At 41.4% G+C, this 22,577-nt stretch overlaps 1 long non-coding RNA gene across 1 annotated transcript; it reads right to left on the bottom strand.

Annotated features, from left to right (window-relative positions):
- Positions 1–15,416: 15,416 nt before the first annotated feature.
- LOC121168889 lies at positions 15,417–17,597 on the bottom strand. Its single transcript, XR_005885761.1, has 3 exons — positions 17,489–17,597; positions 16,502–16,633; positions 15,417–15,507 (listed from the first exon to the last, which is right to left on the bottom strand). It is a non-coding gene; the product is annotated as an uncharacterized LOC121168889 (long non-coding RNA).
- Positions 17,598–22,577: the final 4,980 nt, after the last annotated feature.

Below are 22,577 nucleotides of genomic sequence, written 5' to 3'. Positions count from 1 at the left end.
GGGGCAGAGGAGCTGTTTGAATGTGCCTGAAGACCACACTCCCTCCTCCTTTGCCTTCCAGACACTCAATCTCTACAAAGCCTAATTGACAAGTTACTAGCAATTGTGGACTACGGAGCCTCACGTGTCTGAAATCAGTATAGAATATTACACTCACTTCGCCCGTAACTTTTTACAGCCTTTAAATTGCTATCTCTCTAATGATGTTTCTTCAAACAATATTGCCATTTGAGTGATATCAGCCAGATGGGATTGCCCTTTGGTGTCAGCACTTTCAGCATCAGCCCACATGAATAAATCCTGATTATTCCTATATTCTGGAGAGAAAATGTGTGTTTTTTTTTTCTAAACATAGTCATGAGCTATGAGGGAGAGTTCTGTAAAAATTAATATTGACATCTCATCAGTGGGTACCTGATGCTAACTAAAATGAGTGTATTTTGCTAATAGAACCCCCAGTGCCCAGCTCTATCCCTACCTATTCGTGGTATTAACACTCCATTGGTCTGCCTAATTTCTAATTCTAAGCAACTCTTCCAGCTTAGTTTGTTTTGTTGATTAAAAAAATGTGCCGGTTTAAACTTCACATTCAGGTTTGATCACTGCGGGACAAACTGGCTCATAAATCTTGGCTTAGCTACCGGTAACTAGGGAAAAGTCGCTTCCTGCGGTAGACATCCCTGGCGTCTTGGTAATAGGGGGCCTTCCATCACACGGAGGTTTTTCCTTTTAATTGAGTGTTTGTTGAAGCATGACTCTGAGATAGGAGGCCTATGCAGGAACAGAAATTGCGGCCCAAAGTGCCCATTACTTAGCTGAGACAGGGCCCTACACCAGCTGCAGCTCCACAGAGCCTGGCCATGGGGACACGTGGATCCCGCCTGCCAGCTGATTAGTGATACAGCCAAAAGCAAAGGGGCCACAGAGAGCTTGCAGGAGTCTGGGCCAGAGTCGTCCCCTCATTTCTGCAAAGTGGAGGCATTTCAATAAATACTGCAGCCACTCTGATTTCACTTTCCCCTCTCCATCAACAAAAAGAAAATATCTCCCCAAAATGCAGCATTCTCTCAGTGCACCAGAATGGCACATCTGCATTTTCCAAACTATTTTCCTTCCCTAGCAGTCAGAAGTCTGCTTTCAGAGCCTCCCCTATAGCTGATTTGAAAGGAAAACTGGTATTTTTCCAAACTCCCTTTTAAACCAGACATTTTTCCTTTTATTGCTCTCAGCACACTATTTTCTTATTTTTTTTTTTCAGTAAAGCAACTTGCTTGGTTCATGTATTAGGAATAGCTCCTGGGGCAAGCTTTGCTCCAACTCAGCTCTCCCAGCCCTGATCTCGTGAGCCCAGCTTTTCCTAACCCACAGTTCTTCTATATCAATATGGATGAGGCTTTGCTTTGAACCGTCCATTCTTTCAGGAATGACCCATGTCAGCTTAAACTGCAAAACACCCCCATTTGACATTCACTGCATTCACCTCCAATCGTTAACCACGTTCTGGAGCTTCTCGGCAGGAAGACCATCTTCATTACAGTGCTCCTTGTCCGTCCTGGAGAGCTGCTCCGCCCAGCCCCTCAGTGCTTCCAGGTCTCCTTTGTACCCTCCTCACCCCTGATGGGAAACACTGCAGTATCTGCAAATGTGTTGATTTGCATTCGAGCAGAAGCATTTGAGATACATCTAGGTGGTCCTCTGTCCTGAGTTGAACCTTGCAGTGCTGCAGAAATAGGTTATTACTGACACCTCAGTATAATTACAGCTGTCTCTTGGCTGGGGCAAATATCAGCAGAACCCCTCCGTGGCACCTGCCCTTTGAGGAGCTCTTTGCTTCTGATAAAAAGCACCAACATCATCAATACCTGCCCTGCCAAGGGATTCAGAGACAAGTCTGCGCAATATTCTCCAGCGAAACCAGACCTGCACTCTGATCTCGTCCTCCTTGCCCTGCTACTGGGTGCCTTCACTGTTGCCAGACAGGGGAGGCTTGCTGGCCTCCCCACTCTTAAAATCTCTCAAGCTTCCTTTCTGTCACCTGTTCACACTGCAGTAAATAAACAGTTTAACATTCTTCACGGAGGTTGAGCTGAGTTTTCAGCAATAAATGAGTGGGAAGGTGAGGTGTGCCGTTACCATGGGCAGGGGAAATGCACAAGTGTACAGACGTAAGGGGTTTGGGGCATGATGACGAGGGGTTGCTTGTCTGAGAAGCAAACTCCAGCTCCAACAGACACAAGTAAAAAGAAAGGGGTATTATTAGTACTGAAGAGAAGAGTAAGGAAATCAGCTTCAGCCAAGTAAAGCCAAGAACTAGTACCACATGATCTCCAAGTCACCTCAAACACCTGCTCCATTCTCCTCTCTGCTAATCATCTTCCTCTCTGTGTCCACTCCTATAATTTTGGTATCCAGGAACTAGACTCCTTTGAAATACCATTATCTCCCAATTCCACAGAGCTTAAATGTTTCACATCTCACAAAATCAGATTATATATAGAAAGGAAATGTGATTGGTTCAGCTTGGGTCAGGTAATCATCTCGATGAATTGGGACCCATATGGTTTATTTCATACTATCCGAACCTATGTCAGCAACTATTGTGGGTAGAAGGCAGAGCGTGTCTAGCACAAGGGAATTCCCCAAAATTACCAAAAACCTGAAGGAAAATAGGCTACAATGAAGTCTTAAAAAATGTTACTTTGTGTTTCATCCATATAGACGGACCATTCCAGGGTTTCCTGGCTTGGTGCACTTTTGGTTCTAGCAAAGCAGCAGATACTGCAGCCTCCTCCCCTATGCCAGAATGTGATAAAACTGCTTTATTTTCCAGCATGTCCTCTCCAGGGGCCATTTTGTTTCTTCGTTTTAGAGCCAGGCTTCACCTATCACTATCACGGGAAAAGCAGGAACTGACACCTTCCCCTGTTTCAATTCCCTGACCTTAGGTTTAAACTCAGTTCCTCAGAGGATCTTCACTTGCCGTCAAAACCCCTGCCACTGGTTCTAGCCTTTATCCACCTCTGTCCCCATCATTCCATTGAATCAGTGCACCACTGTCAACTAACGAAGCACCCGCACTAACTTTATCAATCTCTTAGTTACTTCAAAGTCAAAGAAATGTTGCTGATCCCAACCTAGAGGTCTCCGCATTGCCTTTGGACCTGTTCGGTGTTGTGCTCCCTTCCTCTTCGTTTCCTCCTCCCGATGGAAGAGCAACCACCATGGTCCACAGCCCATCCAGGCAAGTTCCCCAGACTACCTTTTATGACCTTCCTTCTTGAAAACAAGAGGAATTTAAAGAGTTTATAGGAAATAGAATTAAAAGATAAGCTTATTTCCAGGCCAAAATATGTTTTAAATGTGTGCATAGTTCCTTCAAAGTGTGCATTTCCCATAAACTTTGGAGAAACCTCATCTGCATAGATTTCAAATTTTGTCTACACTCAAATGAGCTTTCATTTTCCCCCCTATTTTTCTGTGAATTCTGAGGGACCTTGTATACCACACTAATTATTTGGGTAATCCTCTGGAATTAGGTAAGTAATCAGGACAAGCATGAGGGAAATTTTTTAAAATGCAGGGCAGAAAGAAAATCGGCATCATCCATGCATGATGATGGCTCCTAGTAGGTTTTCAGTGATTAACAGATACACAAATTTGTCAGTCATGGAAAATACTAAACCAAATCTTTCAGCTCAGGAAACCATCCCAAATCACTGCCACTAGGCCATGGCTCACGGTAACAACTCTTAAAACCGGAGTCCATTATGAAATAAGACATAAGTGTGACTCCAAGTTCCACCTACAATTGGCCAAACTCCCACATGGTCTCTACAAAAATAACTTCAGAACGCATCAACTACTTGCCTCTCCATGATTAAGAACAATGAAGTGGTAAAAAGCACAGTGATGAGTGATCTACCTGCCACATAACAGAGCAGTAGAGGGAATTCAGGAAATAGAACTTAGGATGGAGTCCCTGCTGCCTGTCTTAGCATGCAGCCATTAAGCTGCACATGTTTTTCATTATGTACCTGAGAGGAGTTGAATTATTGCTGGGTTTTGCTTTTTTGGGTGGATGGGGAGAATTCAGGTGGAGAACACCAGTGAGATGCAGGAAGTTAAAGCGTTATTCGTATAACAAATAGAGAATATTTGTTCCAGTTGAAAGAACTGCAATATTTTATCCCGAAGTCATCTTATGGGAAAACCAAAATGGAAGGAGTGTGACATATCCTGAATAAGATTTAGTAGGCACATTTCCAGAGTATGCACAGGCTCCGTGTTTTGCTGATTTTATATTTCCTCTTTAACCTGTGGTCTACCTGGCCAAATATCTATAGTATCACTTACTACTGAACTTCCAGGGCAATGCAGTCAATAGAGCACAACATTTTTATTACAGTTTCCTTTTCTGTGCTTGTATTTGCAAGACATAATCCCTGATCAGAGTCAACTTTACCCTTTAAAATCAAATTATATAAAAAAAAAAGTCTAAGATTTCTTCTTTCCATAGGAAAAAAGACTGGAAGAAAAACATGCCTGGATAGTAACAACAGTTGCTAAACCAATGTGCTATAATATGTGCTTCTGTTTTCTGTAATCTCTGAAATCTTTGCTGTGAGAACAGAGTGCCATTTTAATCAGAAATGAAAAGTGAAGTGGGGGGTAAGTCAGCAACACAGGCAGGAAGGGTGAGAAGTATCACCATGCTCCTGAATATGCATTGTGGAATACATGAAATCGACTCAGCCTAAATAAAATATACTTTTTAAATAGTAAATGTCAAACTGAGTGATGAAATGGACAGTTCCACATGAAATTGTGTCACCTCTCGAAACCTTGAAGTGGCAGATGGGGAGCAGCTCCCCCGCTTTCTGCAGCCTTCAGAGACCCTCTGGTGCAATGAGCATCCTGTTTAAATCCTGCTCAGCAACTTACTGGTTGTTTGACATTGGACTGGTTGTCTTATCATCTAGATACTAAGATTTCTCAGTGTCTATCTGAAAGTTGAGGGAAATAACCATAATGCCTACCTACAGTGTTATGGGAGTCATAAGACTTAACCAGCATGGGCGGGGCCCGGTGCGGTGGCGCAAGTGGTTAAAGGTCCTCACCTTGCAAGCCCAGGATCCCATATGGACGCCGGTTCTAATCCTGGCAGCCCCGCTTCCCTTCCAGCTCCCTGCCTGTGGCCCGGGAAAGCAGTCGAGGACAGCCCAAAGCTTTGGGACCCTGCACCCGCGTAGGAGACCTGGAAGAGGCTCCTGGCTTAACCAGCATGGGCCCGGAAGCATGGCCTAGCAGCTAAAGTTCTCGCCTTGAACCGCCGGGATCCCATATGGGCAGCCCTGCTTCCCATCCAGCTCTCTGCTTGTGGCCTGGGAAAGCAGTCGAGGATGGCCCAAAGCCTTGGGACCCTGCATCCATGTGGGAGACCCGGAAGAAAGTTCCTGGATCCTGGCTTCAAATCGGCATAGCATTGGCCGTTGCGCTCACTTGGGGAGTGACTCATCAGGGATGGAAGATCTTCCTCTCTGTCTCTCCTCCTATCTGTATATCTGACTTTGTAATAAAAAATAAATAAATCTTTAAAAAAAAACAATTAACCAGCATGATAGAAGTTGAAAGCCATGTTTGGCATGTATCACTATCTTAGTAAACACCAGATACTGGACAAACCCAGAACCAGTCAGAAAGAGTACAAAACCACTCTGGATGTCTCCATCAAAAGAAAGGCAACATAGATGCTATACAAAAGGAAGTGTTGAACACAGAAGAAAAGAGAGGTAATTCAGAGATCAGCAACAACAGGAAGTGCTGCTACATCTAACTTGGAGGAACCAAAGAAAGAGACGAGATGGCCTGGCAAAAGGTGGAAGTTAGGTTTGTTGAGTGGACCTGGAACTGTGGTGGGGACTCAGCAGTTGCTAGAGAAGCTGCCCAAAGCTAAAGCAGGAAAAACTTGGTTTTCCCCTCTGCTGCCCACTAGTCTTTTGCTGCTAAGCATAATCTAAACTGCTTTCCTTCCCAAAATGCAAGGTACACTTGAAAAATACAGTTCCTGCAGTATCATTAGAGTTATAGAAGGGGAACAGAATGAGTTTCTCATCCCATCAGCAAATACCCTTGTCCTTATATACAGATAGTTCTTTAACAGAATTTCACATTTACTAAGTTCACATCAGGCAATAGTCTACAATGTTGCCTTCCTTCAAATATTGGGAATAAACCTGCCCAAGGCTCAAATTCAGTGACTTTCCTCCAAGAGAGGATCTTCCATTTTTACCCAAGCCCATGCCTCTTCTTCCTGCGGCATACTGCCTCCCAGGAGGGTATTTTTCCTCAGTTTCTAACTTCCTTGTGTGCCTCATGCAGCATGCAGAGCACAGACCTTCTCATGCACGCCCAGACTCTGCGCTTCCATATCTGAAATGACATGCTAATATCCTATCGGAGCCCTGCTTTTGTGAAAGCACCTGATAAACTGTGAAGCCCTTTACACAAATAACTTGCCATGACTTTCTAATTCCTAATCTCATGCTCTTTTTGCTACCACATAGCAGTTCACTTCCAGGGACAACTGAATCATTCTGGCAGGTACATGAACATATGTACCAAGAAAGGGGCCACCCAGCATAATATAGCTTCTTCTTTCAGATGTGGCCCCAAAGCATACCAGCTTTTGGGTGTTCTGATCTACAAGATGAGCTTGATCACCTAGGAGAGTTCTCGGTTAGGCCTGAAAAAGAATGGCAACTGGTATGTCTAAAAACTTTCATTATTTCATAGGAATGTTTGAAAATGCAAAGCACTATGTCAACAGAAAATCCAGCTAATGCTAAAAGAGAATCATAGACTATCTACTCAATGATGGGCTTAGGCCAAAGCACTACAAAGACTTTATTTTCCCCCTCTCTGCATTCTGCGAGATAAATATGATTGAACCCGATTTACTAATGGGGAAACTGAGCTCAGAGACCCAAAGGCCCATTTCTGAGGTCATGCACCCAATCAGTGAGCGAACTGAAAGTTGGACTAATAGTGCCCTGCTCAGTCACTTTCCATTATGCCACACCCCACCCCACAGTAGAATGTACATACTTCTCATCTCTCTTTGATCACTCTTGACACAAACTGTGAGCCTGACAGCTCAACCCTATACTATGTGACCTACATTCAGAAGGATCCCCAAACAGGCTTTTCCTGTCTTCAGAGAACACTTTAGCCTCACAATCTCCCCACTGGATTTCTGCTGAAAGGTGCAAAGGTCAGCAACTGTCCCAGGGGTCACATTCTGAAACCCCACATCACTTAGGGAGGCTAACAGGAACATTAAGGCAGAGATGCCCATGAAAGACAGAGGGCTCAACTGACAGCCTCCTTCTGGCTCCCCATCAGTCTAAGGCTCATGTGCCCAGCTCCTTCTCTTCCCGCTCTTCCTCACAAGGGTCAGAATACCATCATGGCTAGGCATGCTCCCAGATCCTCCCAGCTCATTCACTCGGCTCCCTCACAAACTTTTTCTCCTAATTAATCTTGCAGAGGGCCCACACTCAACAGTGTGTTCTCTGGAGCTCTTATTCTCTCTCCTTGTCTCACACCTTTGATCACAAATTCCAGAGCCCCAGCATTTGACTTCAGCTTCTATACACATAGCCAATTAACAATTCCACTCAGTTTCCCAACCAGGGTGGCACTAAACTGTTTTAACTGTTTTCCCCTCGTCAGTACCTCCCACTTCAATCCCATCTTGTTGCCAGGCAGCTTCTCATGAAGGAAAAAAGGAGAAAGGTTATAAGCCTAAGATCTGTAAGGTTTGCATATTACCAGCTTTATGCCATGTCTCTTCCAGAAATCTTCATTTTAAAGAGACTCAATCACTTCATTCACAGAAGTAAATAAATCTACAGATATTTCTGAATACACAGGTCAGGGAGCTCAAGAGAAACTCAGTTCAACTTCTAAAAGAGGCACTGTGCAGAGAACTGAAGCAGCGTCATGTCTGATTGGGAGATCTTTCCCGGCCAGAGCCATCACCAAGCTCAACAACATTTGAAGGCAGCCCCAAACAAGCACTGTTCCCATCATGCCATTCATCTTAAGGGAGTACTCCAGAGAGGCTGTGCTCCCTACAGGTGACCGAGAAAACAGTTCAGCTTGTGTGGTTTGGTGGAGCAGGCCACTCGGACCCCAGCAGATGCAGGGGTCTCTGGGTCATTCCTTGTCCTTGTCTCTCACCAGCTTCTCTCCAGTGAAAACCTGCATTTGCAAACAGGCCAAGAACTCCATAGTGCTATGTTGTATCCCAAAGGTGACTTCTAAACAATGACCAGGCCCTTTACTAAGCCCTTGGGTCACAATATTTCATCTGTGTGGGCTTGCTCCCCTCCCACACACACACACAAAAACAAAATATAAGCAGTAGCACATTGAAGACACTCTTGAAAGCCAAGGGTGAAGGATAACCTCATGCCTTAAAGATACATTAAAAAAAAAAACTCAACAACTTCCGGTTGCTGGCTGGAAGCTGCCATAGGTATACCAATATTAAAACACAATAAAAACCTCAGAGCACTCAGCAGAGTGAGTAATTAGTCAGTCATTCAAATGGATGCATTCAGTGTAGTCTCTAAGTCAAGCATATTACAGGTACTCTTTTTTCATGCAAAAAAAAGAAACCTCATGTATGTATACACAAATACACACAAAAAAAAAAACCAACAAGAAAATTAACCATGTAATGCAAAGTTAATGCATCATTACTTTCCTGCATTGTAAACACAACAGTCTAGAAATGTGCAGTTGTTATCAGCCAAAGGCTTTGGCTGCTTGCCAGAAAGCACAGTCTGGTGGACAGCGCCCCCAAGTTATTAATCCTCAGAACTGCTCCCACTTAGGTCTCCCACTGCATGTGACACCAGCAAAGTCAAACCTCCATTTTTCCGGCTATAAAAACAAGGTAATTCATTCAGATCATTTTAAGTTCCCTACTACCTTCACAGAAAAGTCATGAATATTCATGAAATGTAATTCATAATTTCTCCTAACACTCCGAACAAATACCATTGCTAACCAAAGACATTCCAAAGCCATAGGTATGTTATAGCCTTTGGATAAGACCCAATGATCTGGTTCCTGAAGAGCCTTGACTGAATGCCCATGCCAACCAGGAAAGGAGAAACAGAGCCAAAAATAGACAAAGTCTGGTGACCATGAGCTCTCTGTAAGGGACCTCAGAGCTATTGCAGCCAGGTGTCTCCGACAGCTCTTAGTAGCCATTCTCAAAGGTGGAAAGGTGGTTCCTAGGTCCAAATCAAAGTACTTGCCTTCAGTTCCTGCCTCTGGGTACTACCTCTAGTTTCTGGCTGAGTGGCTCCTGGGAGATAACTGGTAACAATTCACGTAACTGACTTCGGACCACCACTCATGTGGAGTTAGTAGATGGAAATTGTGGCTTCTGGCTTTGACAGGGCTAGCATCAGCTATTGTAGACACTTGTAGGAAATAAACCAGGGGATAGCAGCTCCCTGTTCACCTCTCTTATTTGTTTGACAGTGATCAGGCTATTCTTCACCTTCTTCCTCACAACCCCAAAGGAAGCATCTCCTCTACCAAAGAAAGCGCCCCTGGTGATCACAGGTGCATTATATGCAACAGGTGTTTCTTGTGAGCATGGAATCAATTCCTCCTGGGAATTTCCCTGATCCTGTCATCCCTTCTCTGGTTCTCCCATTTAATCTTAGTCTCATGAGAATGATCGCTTACATTTACACATTACAGTACCTGGGCTATTCTAGCCCTGGCTTCTGATTTCAGCTTCTCGTTAATCCAGAACCTGGGAGACAATGACATCTCAATAATTGTGTCTCTGATACCCACATAGGACACACAGACTGAGTTTCTAATTTCTGAATTTGGTCTCAGCCCAGCTATAGCCACCATGGGCGTATGTCTGTCTGTCTGTCTCTCTCTCTCTCTCTCTCCCTGCCCCCCCACCCTCTTCAAAAACAAAACAAAGCATAAACTGCTTGCCTCATGAGATATTATCAGCACTATTTCAACTTTCAAAAGTGTCTGACTTCTTGTTTAGTATACCCTTACGTGGTTCTCTTCTTTCTAGATAATGAATTCCTTGAAGTTGGAATCTTATATTATCTTTAATAAAGATCTGGTACAACACAGCTTCTAACATATAGTAAGTGCTCAAAAACTTTTTAGTACGTAAATGAATGACATTAAAAAGAGGGAACAAATTATAGACATGCTCTGAAATAACTAATAATTAACTAATGAGGCTGGATAATACTAGAAACCAAACATTTAGGGCTAAGAAGACTATAAAGGTGTGAGCAAGTATTACAAGAATTTGTATGAATAAACTATCTCAGAAATTAAGAGAAAGGAGGAGGCATTCAACAAGGTCTTATTTAGGAGAATGACATCTGAGACAAGACGTGTGCAATCTTTACCATAACCCACAAAGGCCTCTCTGCCATTGTCTCCTACACACCCTTCATTCCCTCCACATCTACCACACCGGCGTCTTGCTATCGTTTCACACTTACCAGCAATTCTGTACCATGGGGCATTTGCACGTACTATTCCCTCGGTCTGGAATGCTCTTTGCCTCATATCCACTTGGTGAACTTTGTCACCATTGTTACCTTTTGTTAGAGCTGCTCCGCTAAACTTACTCTAATAACACTAAATCACAACCCAGCAATTCCCACTCAATCCTTCAAAATGCCCTCGCCTTGCTGTTTTTTGTTTATTTGTTAATCATAGCTCTTGTCTCACATATGCCAAAGCAACTTTTCAAACTAATTAGTTTAATTCTCATCCAGATTTTATTTCAAACTCAATACAAAAGATGAGACTCCTGGGAAAGCCAATTTCAAGATTTCTCTCTTGTTAGACATATTCTAGAAAGATGGAACATGGTTAGATAACATTGTTAGACTAAGTACAATAAAGAAATGTCTGGTTAAAAGTTATTAGCCCTGTCATAAAGCAGATGATTAGCTGGGCAGATAAATCTAACATCCCAAAAGGAAATCTTAATCACATTTAAGTCCAATAATATAACCAGAATATTTGACAAAAATTTGACCAAAAACAGCACTGGTCATTTGTTCCTCTTCTCCTAACCACAAAATTCCAGTGTTAATCGTAAATTAATAATAATAATGACCAGAAGATAAATACAGTGAAATTTTTCTTTAAATGATTTTCATATTCACAGTGTCCCATAAGATTTTTAAGCAATGAACAGAGAAAAACTAAAGCTAGCACTGTAGTACAAACAGTGAATCAAAGCCATGGATTAGTGATTTTTATCATAATCATGCCTTTCTCAACAAAAAGAGGAAAAATTTTAAACTACATATTACTTGCCTCAGAAACTAACATTAATTTAACATTAATTATTTAATTATCCAATAATTATTAAAATATTTTAGATAAACTTTTTATCTTAAAAGATACCATTCAAATTTAACCAAACTTGTCATGTACAAATCAAAATTTTCATTTGCCAAACAAAAATATGACACTTTGTTTCTTGCTATAAATTTCAAACACAAATGGAATAAGGTCAACAGACCAATGGAACAAGAAAATTGGTGTAGCCAAAGTTCAATATTTTTGTCTTTACAATCATCCTGCTATTGTTGTTTATGTCAAGTCTACTATTAAAACATGAGCAGAGAGATGGACATTTAGCTTAGCAGTTAAGGTACCCACAACTGCATCAAAACACCTGGGTTTGATTCCTAGTTCTGGCTTCTAACTCCAGCTTCCCAACAATGCAGACCTTAGGAAGCAAATTTGACAGCTCAAATGATTGTATTCCTGTCAACTACATCATCACTGCTCCCAGATTCAGATCCATCCAAATTTAGCCATATGGGCATTTCAGAAATGAACTAGCAGATCCCATCCCATTCCACCATCCTCTATCTCTTCCCTTCTCAGAAAAAAAGGTGTGTGTGTGTGTGTGAGCACTTAGGAGAGTCGTAAAAATCCATGGTCACTACACTCAAAAGATAGGTTTTACTTTTAAATCCACACATCCAAGGGATCTTCGAAAGCTCATTGGAAATGTGTGAATGAAAACAACCATACATATATTTCAAAACTTTTTTTCATGAAAATAAACATTTCTTAATTTTATTCCTTCGCATGGTTTTTGCTATCCTCTCATATGCTAACCCAGGAATAAGAGACATTCTGCTTCTGACACAGGTGCTAAGGATTCTGAATTTATGTGTGTAGAACATGTGGACAGGGAGGAGGGGGAGTCTGAATGAGTTTTCATGGAGAATACAATATTATAGAGCATAAAATGTGCCAATTTAAGGTTTATGTGAGTATTAAAGCTCAGCATAACCTTAATAATTGAAACTTAGCACAACAAAAGATCTTCCCAGGAAAGAGCATTTTATCTGTTCAATTGTTTACAGATGCTCTTTCATGGTGCTAACTAGCACATAGTTGGTTTCTCTGTTGTTTTGCACCTGTCTCCATGCAGTGCAGCCCTTGCCTCTTTCCCTAGTGGATCCTTCCATTGTCCTGCCCTGGTCGGGCCTGAGTGTACTCTTGAAGGATTTCTCTTTCAGAAATCTCAAAATTTTGGTATGGAATCAATTTCCTTTTCATCTAGCATATAACTTAATCATTTTGTTTATTTTTTTTATCTTCTTAATAAGAATGGGGGTATGTGTCTAGTTTACTCATTCACTGGTGCATTCCTAACACAACAGCAGGGGTGGTAAATGTTCAAGGTCCATCAGAATAAATTAAAATATCTCCACCCATTCTCAGCTACTGTTCCTCTTCAGAAGATTCACATCTCTATCAAAGCCACACCCCATCTGGACCCAAAGAGCTTTGCCCAGGATCCAGCAATATGCCCTGCAGTTTCTGAAATGCCAGAACTCCTGCCCCTACCAGTACAAGTGCCACATTCCTTTGCAAAATCACAGCGCTGTTCCAACTAATCCATCAAGTTTGTCCTGAAAGCATTAATTCAGGGCAATAGTAGTAGTTGTACGGAGAAAAGAGAAAGTAGGGGAAGACATCCTGTGATCAAATTATTTCAAGACATTTTTGTTTGGCAAAATTAGGGCAGGGTAATTTTTCAGAGCAACAATTTTCGGAGTCTGTGATATATAGCCATTGTGATTCTCCAATATTGTATAATATGCAGATTTCCAAAACTTACTTGATCATAATCATAATTATAAACATTTCTGGGAAATTGTATACCATAGTGCAGTGGTCTCCAGGCCTCCTAATACTGCAAAACCTTATCCTGAGCGTGAATCTACAAAAGTGCCTGACTCAGAGTGCTTGGCCTAGTGGGTTAAGGTGCCTGTGTGTTCTGCATTACGGTATCTGGGATTCATTCCAGCTCCTGCTCCTGATTCTAACTTCCTGTCAATCTAGAGCCTGGAAAGCAATAGCAATGGCTCAAGAAGTTGGGTCCCTGCCACCCATATGAGTTTCTGATACCTGACCTCAACCCCCAGCTGAGTATTTGAGTATTTTTATGGGCATTTGGGGACTGAAATAGTCTATAGGAGCATACATTTTTTCTTTCTCTCTGTCTCTATCAGAGAAAGCAAAAAGTTTTAAACAAACAAAAAAGCCTGCCTCATGAGAAGTTATCAGGACTAGAAGAAAAAGAGCAGTGCCTGACCCATGATCAACACCAACACTCAGTAAACGGCATCTATAGTTCACAAAACTTTGCACATTGTTGCTTTAATCTAGAAGCTCAGATTAAGTAGTGTTTTCATCATTTTGTTTTATAAATGAACAAACCAAGACATGAAGGAAAATTTATTTAAATAAAACCTAAATCTATTGTCAGTGAGCTAGCCATAATATATATGTATATATATATTAAGGCAATGGAAACTGTAAGATAGTAACTTTCCAGCAAGTTAGCATAATTTCCTATAGCCGTGGCTATTCCTACCACTCCAGGAAACAAAGGCCAGAATACACAAGCTCTGGCCTCTCCAAAGACTTAGTTGTGCTCCCAATCTTCAGGATAAAGATTTAAATAATTTAACCAACTGGTCATTTTAACAATGTATTTATTTTAAAAGGAAATATTTAAAAATAGAATGTAAACAATTATGAAATATAAGGGGAAAGCTGCACAATTAAAGAAATATTTTCTTCTTGCAGAGTCCTAGAGCAATCTTTCTTCCTCTTTCGGCATGCAAGGACTGCCCAGAATGAAGTCCTATGTGTAAATGAAGCCCAAAGACAAGAACTTGGGCTATCAAACATGATTCACGATTCAAATATATTTTAATATCTTATTCTTTCCACACTCGAAGAAGCCATTCTGATAATGTAATTGTTTTGTAAAAGAGTAAAACTCTGCAGATAATATAAAGATTTTATAGCTATGGCACAGTTTTAATAAGCAAGAGACTTGCTAGCATAAACTAGGCTGAACCCAAACCACTGTACAGTTTAATTCAACACAATATTCCTCTGTTTAAAGTGCATGTAATTGCCAATTTATTCAGTCACCAAGACCAAAGCTTTGCTAAATAGAGTTCTGCAAACAAGCATGGTATGGAAAGCTTTATCCCCAAGTGCCATAAACCAGGAATAAATGAAACTAATCATTAATCAATCATGTATCTAATTCATTCCGAGGGCTTCTTTCAACTGTACAATTACTCAATGAATAAAATCGAATACACCTATGTTAGCATTTCTCTAGATCTTATCACCATAAAGTTTTTTTAAATCCTTAGAAACTCGAGAGAATGTGTAAAATGAAATTGACATTGTCATTAACAACGTTAGATTGCTATTCTCTCCCTTATAGACAGTTACTCTTAAATGGCACTGATCTTTCTGAAACTCTCCCCAAGTGCTTGCTTCTGCTTTTAGAAGTCTTTGTTCAAAGGATGAACAATGTAGACCATCGGCAAACCTGGGAAAGGGCATGACTCAGAGAAGGCAGACAAAAAGCATGTGAGCTCCTTCCAAGTATTTTATTTCACTAACTAGGGAACTCAAACAATTGTCAATAGTGGGTGAGTTCTTGTGCTCTGCTATGATTCTTAAATTTCTCATAATTAATTGAATATAGTAAGAAATTAAATTTTTTTTCGCTCAAGTAAATAAAGATAAGTTTTCCTCTTTTTATGCAGCAAACTTTTTGACAATGTTCACAAAAAAAGGGGGCTGCTACTGCTGTACAGGTTCCCCTCTCTGAGCATACGTCCTCCTTCATAGCCACCCAGGGCCAGCATAAACAGGAGCCTGCACTGCAGCCTTGCCATGTCCCTTGGTAGCCTCTCCTGGTGCCTGCTCTGTTCTCTGCACCCCATCCCAGCTACCTCCTCCCTGAAAGATGATGACCTTTTGAAACTCACAATTCTGGACATGCACTTTTTGAGATCATCAGTGGTCTTTGCAGGCCCTGGATATTCAACTGTCCCAGAAGATCTTTTCCATTGACGGATGAAATTCCTGTGCAAAAATAAGAAAATATGTGGTTACAAATATCTTGACCTTACTCACTCCTTCCCTCCATTCATTCAAGAATACTAATATTAAAGCTTATTGTATAGCAGGAATTGACCTATATGCTAAGGTTACAGTAAAAAAAAAAAAGAAAGAAAAATTCATCCTTGCAGCTTGCACTTTTGTAAGAGAGCAAACAAGAAACTACCTAGAAGAGGGGACAACACTGTGGCACATCAGAAGCCACCTCTTGTATATAACACCATCATCTCATATCAGATATGTGAGATGTTCAGTCCCCACGGTTCAAGTCCCCACTGCCCCACTAATACTACCCATGAAGGAGGCAGGTGATGGTTCTAGTGCTTGGGCCCTGCTACCCATTGGGAGACCCAGATGGTTTCCCACTTCTTACCCAACCATGGCTGCTGTGGGCAATTAGAAAGTATATCAGTGGATGGAAAATTCTCTCTCTCTCTCTCTCTCTCTCTCTGTCTCTCTCAAACACACACACACACACACACACACACACACACACACACACACACACACACATTCTCTATCCTCCCCAATTCCCTTTTCCTCTAACTCTCCCCCTCCCTCCCTTACTCTGTCGCTCTGAACACATAAATAAATCTTTCAAAGAAAAATTACTCGTGAATTAGAAGGTGATGAACATTGTGGAAACTAACGACAGAGCATGTGAGGGACGGACTTGGTCAGAAAAGGCATCACTGCAAAGGTGTCTGGGAATGCTGGAGGAAGAAAGGATGTGAGTCGTGTGCATATCTAGAGCTAAGTATTCCCAGCACAGGGAACTCAAAGAGGCCCTAAGGTGGGAACATGTCTGAACTTCTCGGCAGCATCTGGGAGAACCATGTGGCTGCAGTGGGTTAGTGAGCAGCATAGAGCAGGAATCAAGGTCAGCTCTGTGATTTGAAGGACGTGGAGAAATGGCTAGAGAAATCCCAGCATTTGTTAGGATCTCTGTGACAATCACCAGGCCAGCAGCATCGGCCTCGTCTGTCAGATGGTTGGTTTGCAAACATTCCATCATCACTGAACCAGCATCTCTGGTGATGCTTCAACTCTCCAGACGATTCTTTTTCATGCTCAACTTTGAAGAACAATCCTGACAGTAAAAAAGAAACAAGCATCAATTTCACTTCAAAAATCTTTAGCTGAAGGCTACAAGGTGTCCTTCTACGAACTAATTACATCACTGTCCAGGCCTTGGCTTTCTCATCTATAAAATGGACAAATTTGTGCCTGTTTGTCCAACCAACAGAATGGCTTTGAAAAATGCCAACATTGGATTGGATGATGAATGTTACAGAAAGGTGGTGACTGTCAGTTTCTTGACAAACATGAAATTTTATTATTATGAGCAGAGGTCCCCAAGCCCATCCACCCTCAGGGGTTTGCACATTTCTGTGGGACCCCAAATGTGATTGGGCTAGCTAAGATGTGCACATGAAAAGCTTGCTGTGAATCTGCTTTGGCTTGCTAACTTTGGCATGGAGCCTTGGCCTTGGAGACTGCAGCTGGTGTCATGTCGCTGCAATATATATGGTACCTGTCCTCGATTTGGCAGGCAAGATCCTCTTTGCTAAGCATTTCAGACTAGGATAATGGGACAACAGAGACACTTGCGATGCTTAGCCCAAAACACTCCCATCACTCTTCTTATTCCAAAAAATCTGTTATGTTTATGCAAGCAAGACTAGTTTTCTATAACTTGGTTTATGCAAGCAAGGATATTAGATTTGGAGTCAGAAAAGAAGGATTCAAGTGCAGAGATTCATTGCTTACAAGCTGGACATCCCAAAGAGCTTATATTGCCTTCCTTGCCTGTCTTCCTCCCAAGTGGGTGCTTGTTCAAGAAGATGATGTACATGACAATTCTTTGAAAACCACAGAATAAAATGGGTTATCATTTTATAATCCAGATCCTCAGTTAGTCAATCAATAACCAACAGATATTTACCTATTAAATGAACAATCCTGGCTCTGAGACAGGCTCCAGGACACAGCAGTAAATGAATAGAAGAAAATCACAGCCCATCTGGCATTGACCTAGAAGAAACAAGAACACAGTAACAGCATAAACATGGTCTGTGTAGTGGCGATAAGTTCTTTGGGAAAGAATAAAGAATACAAGAGGAACATAGGGGGTGGTAAAGTTGCAGGTGTTATATAGTCGGAAAAGGTAGCCAGGAAAGGCCTCACAGAGGCCTGATGGAGTAAAGCAGGCACCTCAGTGTCCCACCACAGACCAGAGTGTGAAAGGTTTGGTCTTTAAACAGGTTTTACCCAGAACTCATGCAGATTTTTTCCTTGTTTCTGTCATGTTGTGTTCACTTTAGGAGTAATTAGCTCAATTCTGTCGATGCCATGGGTAACTCAATCAAAAGTACAAACTCAAGCCAGTTGAACTTTTAAGAATGTGTTTCCAGTTAATGAATGAAATCCCCATCTCACAATGCCACCATCTAGCAACTTTCCTCTGATATAAGAATCACAGCAACATACTCTGCAGATGAAAGACAAATTCCATGTACTTGTTGTTGGTAATATCATTGCTTGCATTGTATCATTATCTTATATTTGATGAGTGTCTACTGTAGGCGTAGCATTCTATAGATGCTGTGAGAAGATGAACATTTACTATTTCATAAAAAAAGAAAAGGCTATAGCAATTTCACATTGTACAAGAGGGACCAGATTCATACAAAGCTATATGGATACCCAATAATATTTTTCACTTTTGCAAAGCTAAACTCCAAAGCATGGTATGACATGAGAATATTAAATGCACTATGTAATTATGTTTCCCTTTTCCAATGGCAGATGTGAAGAACAGTATGAAAGCCACCTGGAAATATGAGGATCTGAGAAGTGGTGGAATATACATGGTGAATGGGACCCAAGACAGTAAGGGATGCCAGAATTAGAGGAGTATAACAGTTAATGAGAAGTCCTGGGGCCAGAGGCAGGTTAATACTCCACCTATGGTACCAGTATCCCATTTAGGTGCTGGTTCATGTCCCAGCTGTTCCACTTCCAATCCTGCTCCCTGCTGGGAAAGCAGCAGGGGGTGGCGTAAGACCTTGGACCTCTGCACCCACACGGGAGACCTAGAAGAAACTGGTGGCTCCTGGCTTCAGACAGGCCCAACTCCAGTCATTGCTGCCATTTGAGGAGTGAGCAAGTGGATGAAAGATCTCTTTTTCTTTGCTTCTCCCTCTCTTTCTCTGTAATTCCTTCAAATAATTTGTTTTTACAAATTTAAAAGAACAGTAAAGCTAACACTTTGTTTTTTAACAGATCCTCTATTCCATGTTGTAACTTAGCTTCATTATCCCATCCTTCAGTGTAATCTTTTGCACAGCTATCCTGTGGTGCTGTGCTTGGAAAAAGAAGAGAAATAGGGCCCGGCACGGTGGCGCAAGTGGTTAAAGGTCCTCACCTTGCACGCCCGGGATCCCATATGGGCGCCGGTTCTAGTCCTGGCAGCCCCGCTTCCCTTCCAGCTCCCTGCCTGTGGCCTGGAAAAGCAGCAGAGGACGGCCCAAAGCTTTGGGACCCTGCACCCGCGAGGGAGACCCGGAAGAGGCTCCTGGCTTCGGACCGCCATAGTATCGGCCCGTTGCGCTCACTTGGGGAGTGAATCATCGGATGGAAGATCTTCCTCTCTGTCTCTCCTCTCTGTGTATCTGCCTTTCCAATAAAAAAAATAATAAAAATAAATCTTTAAAAAAAAAAGAAAAAGAAGGGAGATGGAACTAGATCTGCAATAAATGCTATGGACAGCAGGTTGAAAAACCAGATCCTAGCAGAAACCAGAGTTGGGAACAAGAAAGCATAAGGCAAACATAAGCCCCCATTGATTCTACTCCCAAAGAATTCTGAATTATTTTATGTTCATCATGAAGTTAAAACAGAGTGGATATCATTGGAGAGCCTGGGGACCAGAGTGCTACATTGCCCAACTCCAGAGTGGCATTGTGCAGGGCAACAACCCTGTTGAAGACATTCAAGTTACATGTGTATCAGCTTTCACAGGACACCCAGACAAAAAGGTATTATTGTTAAGATTCCAATTACAAGTCACACTATAGGTTACTGCATACCTATTAATTAGGGAATACCTATTAATATCAATTTGTTTCAACCCCAAATCCATTCTCATTCCGTTCATCATATAATTTCAGACATCAGTGGGTTCATGAGGGTGCTACCAACAGAATTTAGTGTCACTTCAGATTACATTTCCCTGACAAAGTGTACACAAAAAAAGAGCCAATACAAAAGTGAAAGACCTCTAAATACAGTAATTTAGAAACATTGTGCCTGCACTTGCACAAATGCAGACAAATATGCCCACATAGCCTAAACAGAAAGTAGGCAGAAGTCTAGAGGAGCTCACAAGTGAGAGCAAGTTGTGGCACACGAAATACCCTACTTATATCTGCCTTGTTTTTCCGCTTGAAATATATGACACAATTTCTAAGATAACTCCAAAAGCTAGATATACTTCCTTGTTTCTCTTTCCTTACAAAAGCTATAAATGCAATCCAACTGAACTACCACCAAAGTTTAGACTGCCTATAGCCAACTAATTCCCAACACTGGAGGAGCCCAGAAAATAAGGAAGTCATATTTTCCTAAAGCTTCCCCACCCTCTGCATTATCTTCTTCTTTCACCAATAGCAAACATCTTTAGCATCCTTCACTCAATTAGCACATCCAGATACCATAATACTAACCCTTCTCTGTTTTGCATTTTCCTGTTTATACCTTCATCTCCACCCAGTCATCAGACTCTTTACATGATTCTTCAATCAGGATGAATGTTGTACTCCTTCTTTGATACTGTGCACCCCTTGGTAATAAAGTAGCTGCAGGCAATTATTTGACAGTTTGTCACTTTAGTTAACCAACAAAGAATTTAGGCTTCTACAAATTGATCGAGTAAATGAATGAAATGTTAGGTGAGCTTTTAGCTTAGCAGGTAAGGTGGTAGCTGAGACAACAGTACCCTTCAGTGGAATGCCAGGGTTCAATTCCCAACTCTGGCTCTCAAGTGCAGGTTTCTGCTGATGCAGAGTATGGGAGGCAGCAAAGGTGGCTCAAGTGCTTGTGTTCCTGGAAAGCCAGAGGGTAGAAAATCTCTATCTCTCCCTGCCTCTCTCTCTCTTTCTCTCTCTCTCTCTCTCGAACTTCTTTTCAAAAATAAATTACTTTTTTTTAAATTTGGAAGATAAAAAAGCAGAAATAAGCGTGAAGAAGAAAAGCATTTTCCCTTTCTTTCATACAGTGTTGTTGACAATCTGATTTCATTCTCTGCATGATAATCCAAGCCATGAAGTTCCTTCCCCACAGTGATGACATTTCTATATGGTCTCTTGCCCTGATTTCCTGCAAAGATCCTAGTTGTTTTTAGTTCAAGCTGTTGGAGAAATCACTATATTTCTCTGTTCTCCATTGGTCTCTTTACAGAAGATGCATAACAAAAAACACAAGAAACATTTTGGTAACTAGGGGAGCACCTGTCTTCAAAATCCACTGTACTTTCCTATGAGGAAGGCAGTGATTACAGAACAAGCTAGAACTCAAGATGAATGAAACTATTAAGTGCCAAACTGCTTCAGGCAAAAAGAAAATGTACTGGTTCATAACAGTGAAAAGCCTAAGGTGGCACTACATTTGGCAATGCCAGAGTCAGGCATTGACAACACTATTGCCAGACAGCTGTCTCTCTAGAATCCCATCTCACCATTACATGGCAAGAAAGCTGCCAGCAGCTTTACATCCATTTGCTTTTGTCTTACAAAGCCAACTGGAAAGAGGGGCTCTTTCTAAAAATTCCTAAAAGTCTTTGGATTGAGTTTCATTGCCATGAGTTCAGAAGGTGAAATAGACAGACCAAGTGTCTACCTAGGAACTGGCCACAGGGCTAGAGAACAAACTATGGAAACTGAATCAAGGACAAATGACCCCAAGTATAATCAGGTTGCTATCAGAAACTATGGGAACACATCCAGTGCAGACAAAGATGGGAATGAAGGCAGACAACTGCATGACGATGTGCATTTGCTCTTTCTGAGCTGACCCTAAGTTTACATTCAGCTCCCTAACCCATCACCACTTCATTTGTTCCACTACTTTTCCCTCCAGGCCTCTGTATATTTTATTCGTACTTACTCTTACAGACTTTTGCTGTTAATGGTGATGGTATCTTCCAGTCCTTTAAACTCACCAAAACCCACCTATTTTTTTATAGTATATCAACTAAATTCAGTAACATAGAATTTTAAATTCAAAACTGTAAGCATCTGAAAGTAGTTATGTGAAAAAAAAGCCTACATACAGCAGCACTAAATTAAGGTTCAACCATCAGTGTGATGGGGCAAGCCTTGACCTGGCTGCCAAGATACCAGTTTGTATGCCCACAGCCCATATCAGAGTGCCTGTGTTCAAATTCTCGCTCTGCTCTCAATTCCAGCTTCCTGTTCATGCAGAGCCTAGGAGACAGTAGGTTAGAGCTCAGATAGTTGGATTCCTGCCACTCACATGGCGATTAGAGTTGAGTTTTCTTGTTTTGGACTAGTAAAGCTCTGACCATTACAATTGCTCAGGGAGTAAAACAGCAGACTGGATGATCTTTCCCTCTCGTGCTCCCCTTTCCTCTCTCTTTTTCTCTCAAATAAATGAATATGTATGTATTTAAACAATATACAGAACTATATAAAGTGATATCCAGATTTATAACAGTATAGAATTGATGCAAGCAAATAGATTTGGCACTTAACTTCAGGTGTTCTATTTCTTGCAAGATGAAATCCTGGAAGATGTTCGCTGCCTATATTTGTGGAATACTTACTGGGAGATCTAAAGTCTAAATAATTTTTTAAAAAGTAAGATAAAGATCCTGGATGCTGTAGGCTGATAAAGAAGGAGGAGATCTTTCAGAAATACTCAGTGATTCACGAAGGTCTGTCTCACAGTATGAGATGAATATCAATGTGATTGACTAAATCAGATAAAATTCTTTGGTTGTTAATCATTGAAAT

This window comes from Ochotona curzoniae, unplaced genomic scaffold (assembly GCF_017591425.1).
Source record: "Ochotona curzoniae isolate NIBS_2020 unplaced genomic scaffold, NIBS_Ocur_1.0 scaffold_1037, whole genome shotgun sequence".
Taxonomy (NCBI): Eukaryota; Metazoa; Chordata; class Mammalia; order Lagomorpha; family Ochotonidae; genus Ochotona; species Ochotona curzoniae.
This window is presented reverse-complemented; position numbering and strand designations above follow the sequence as displayed.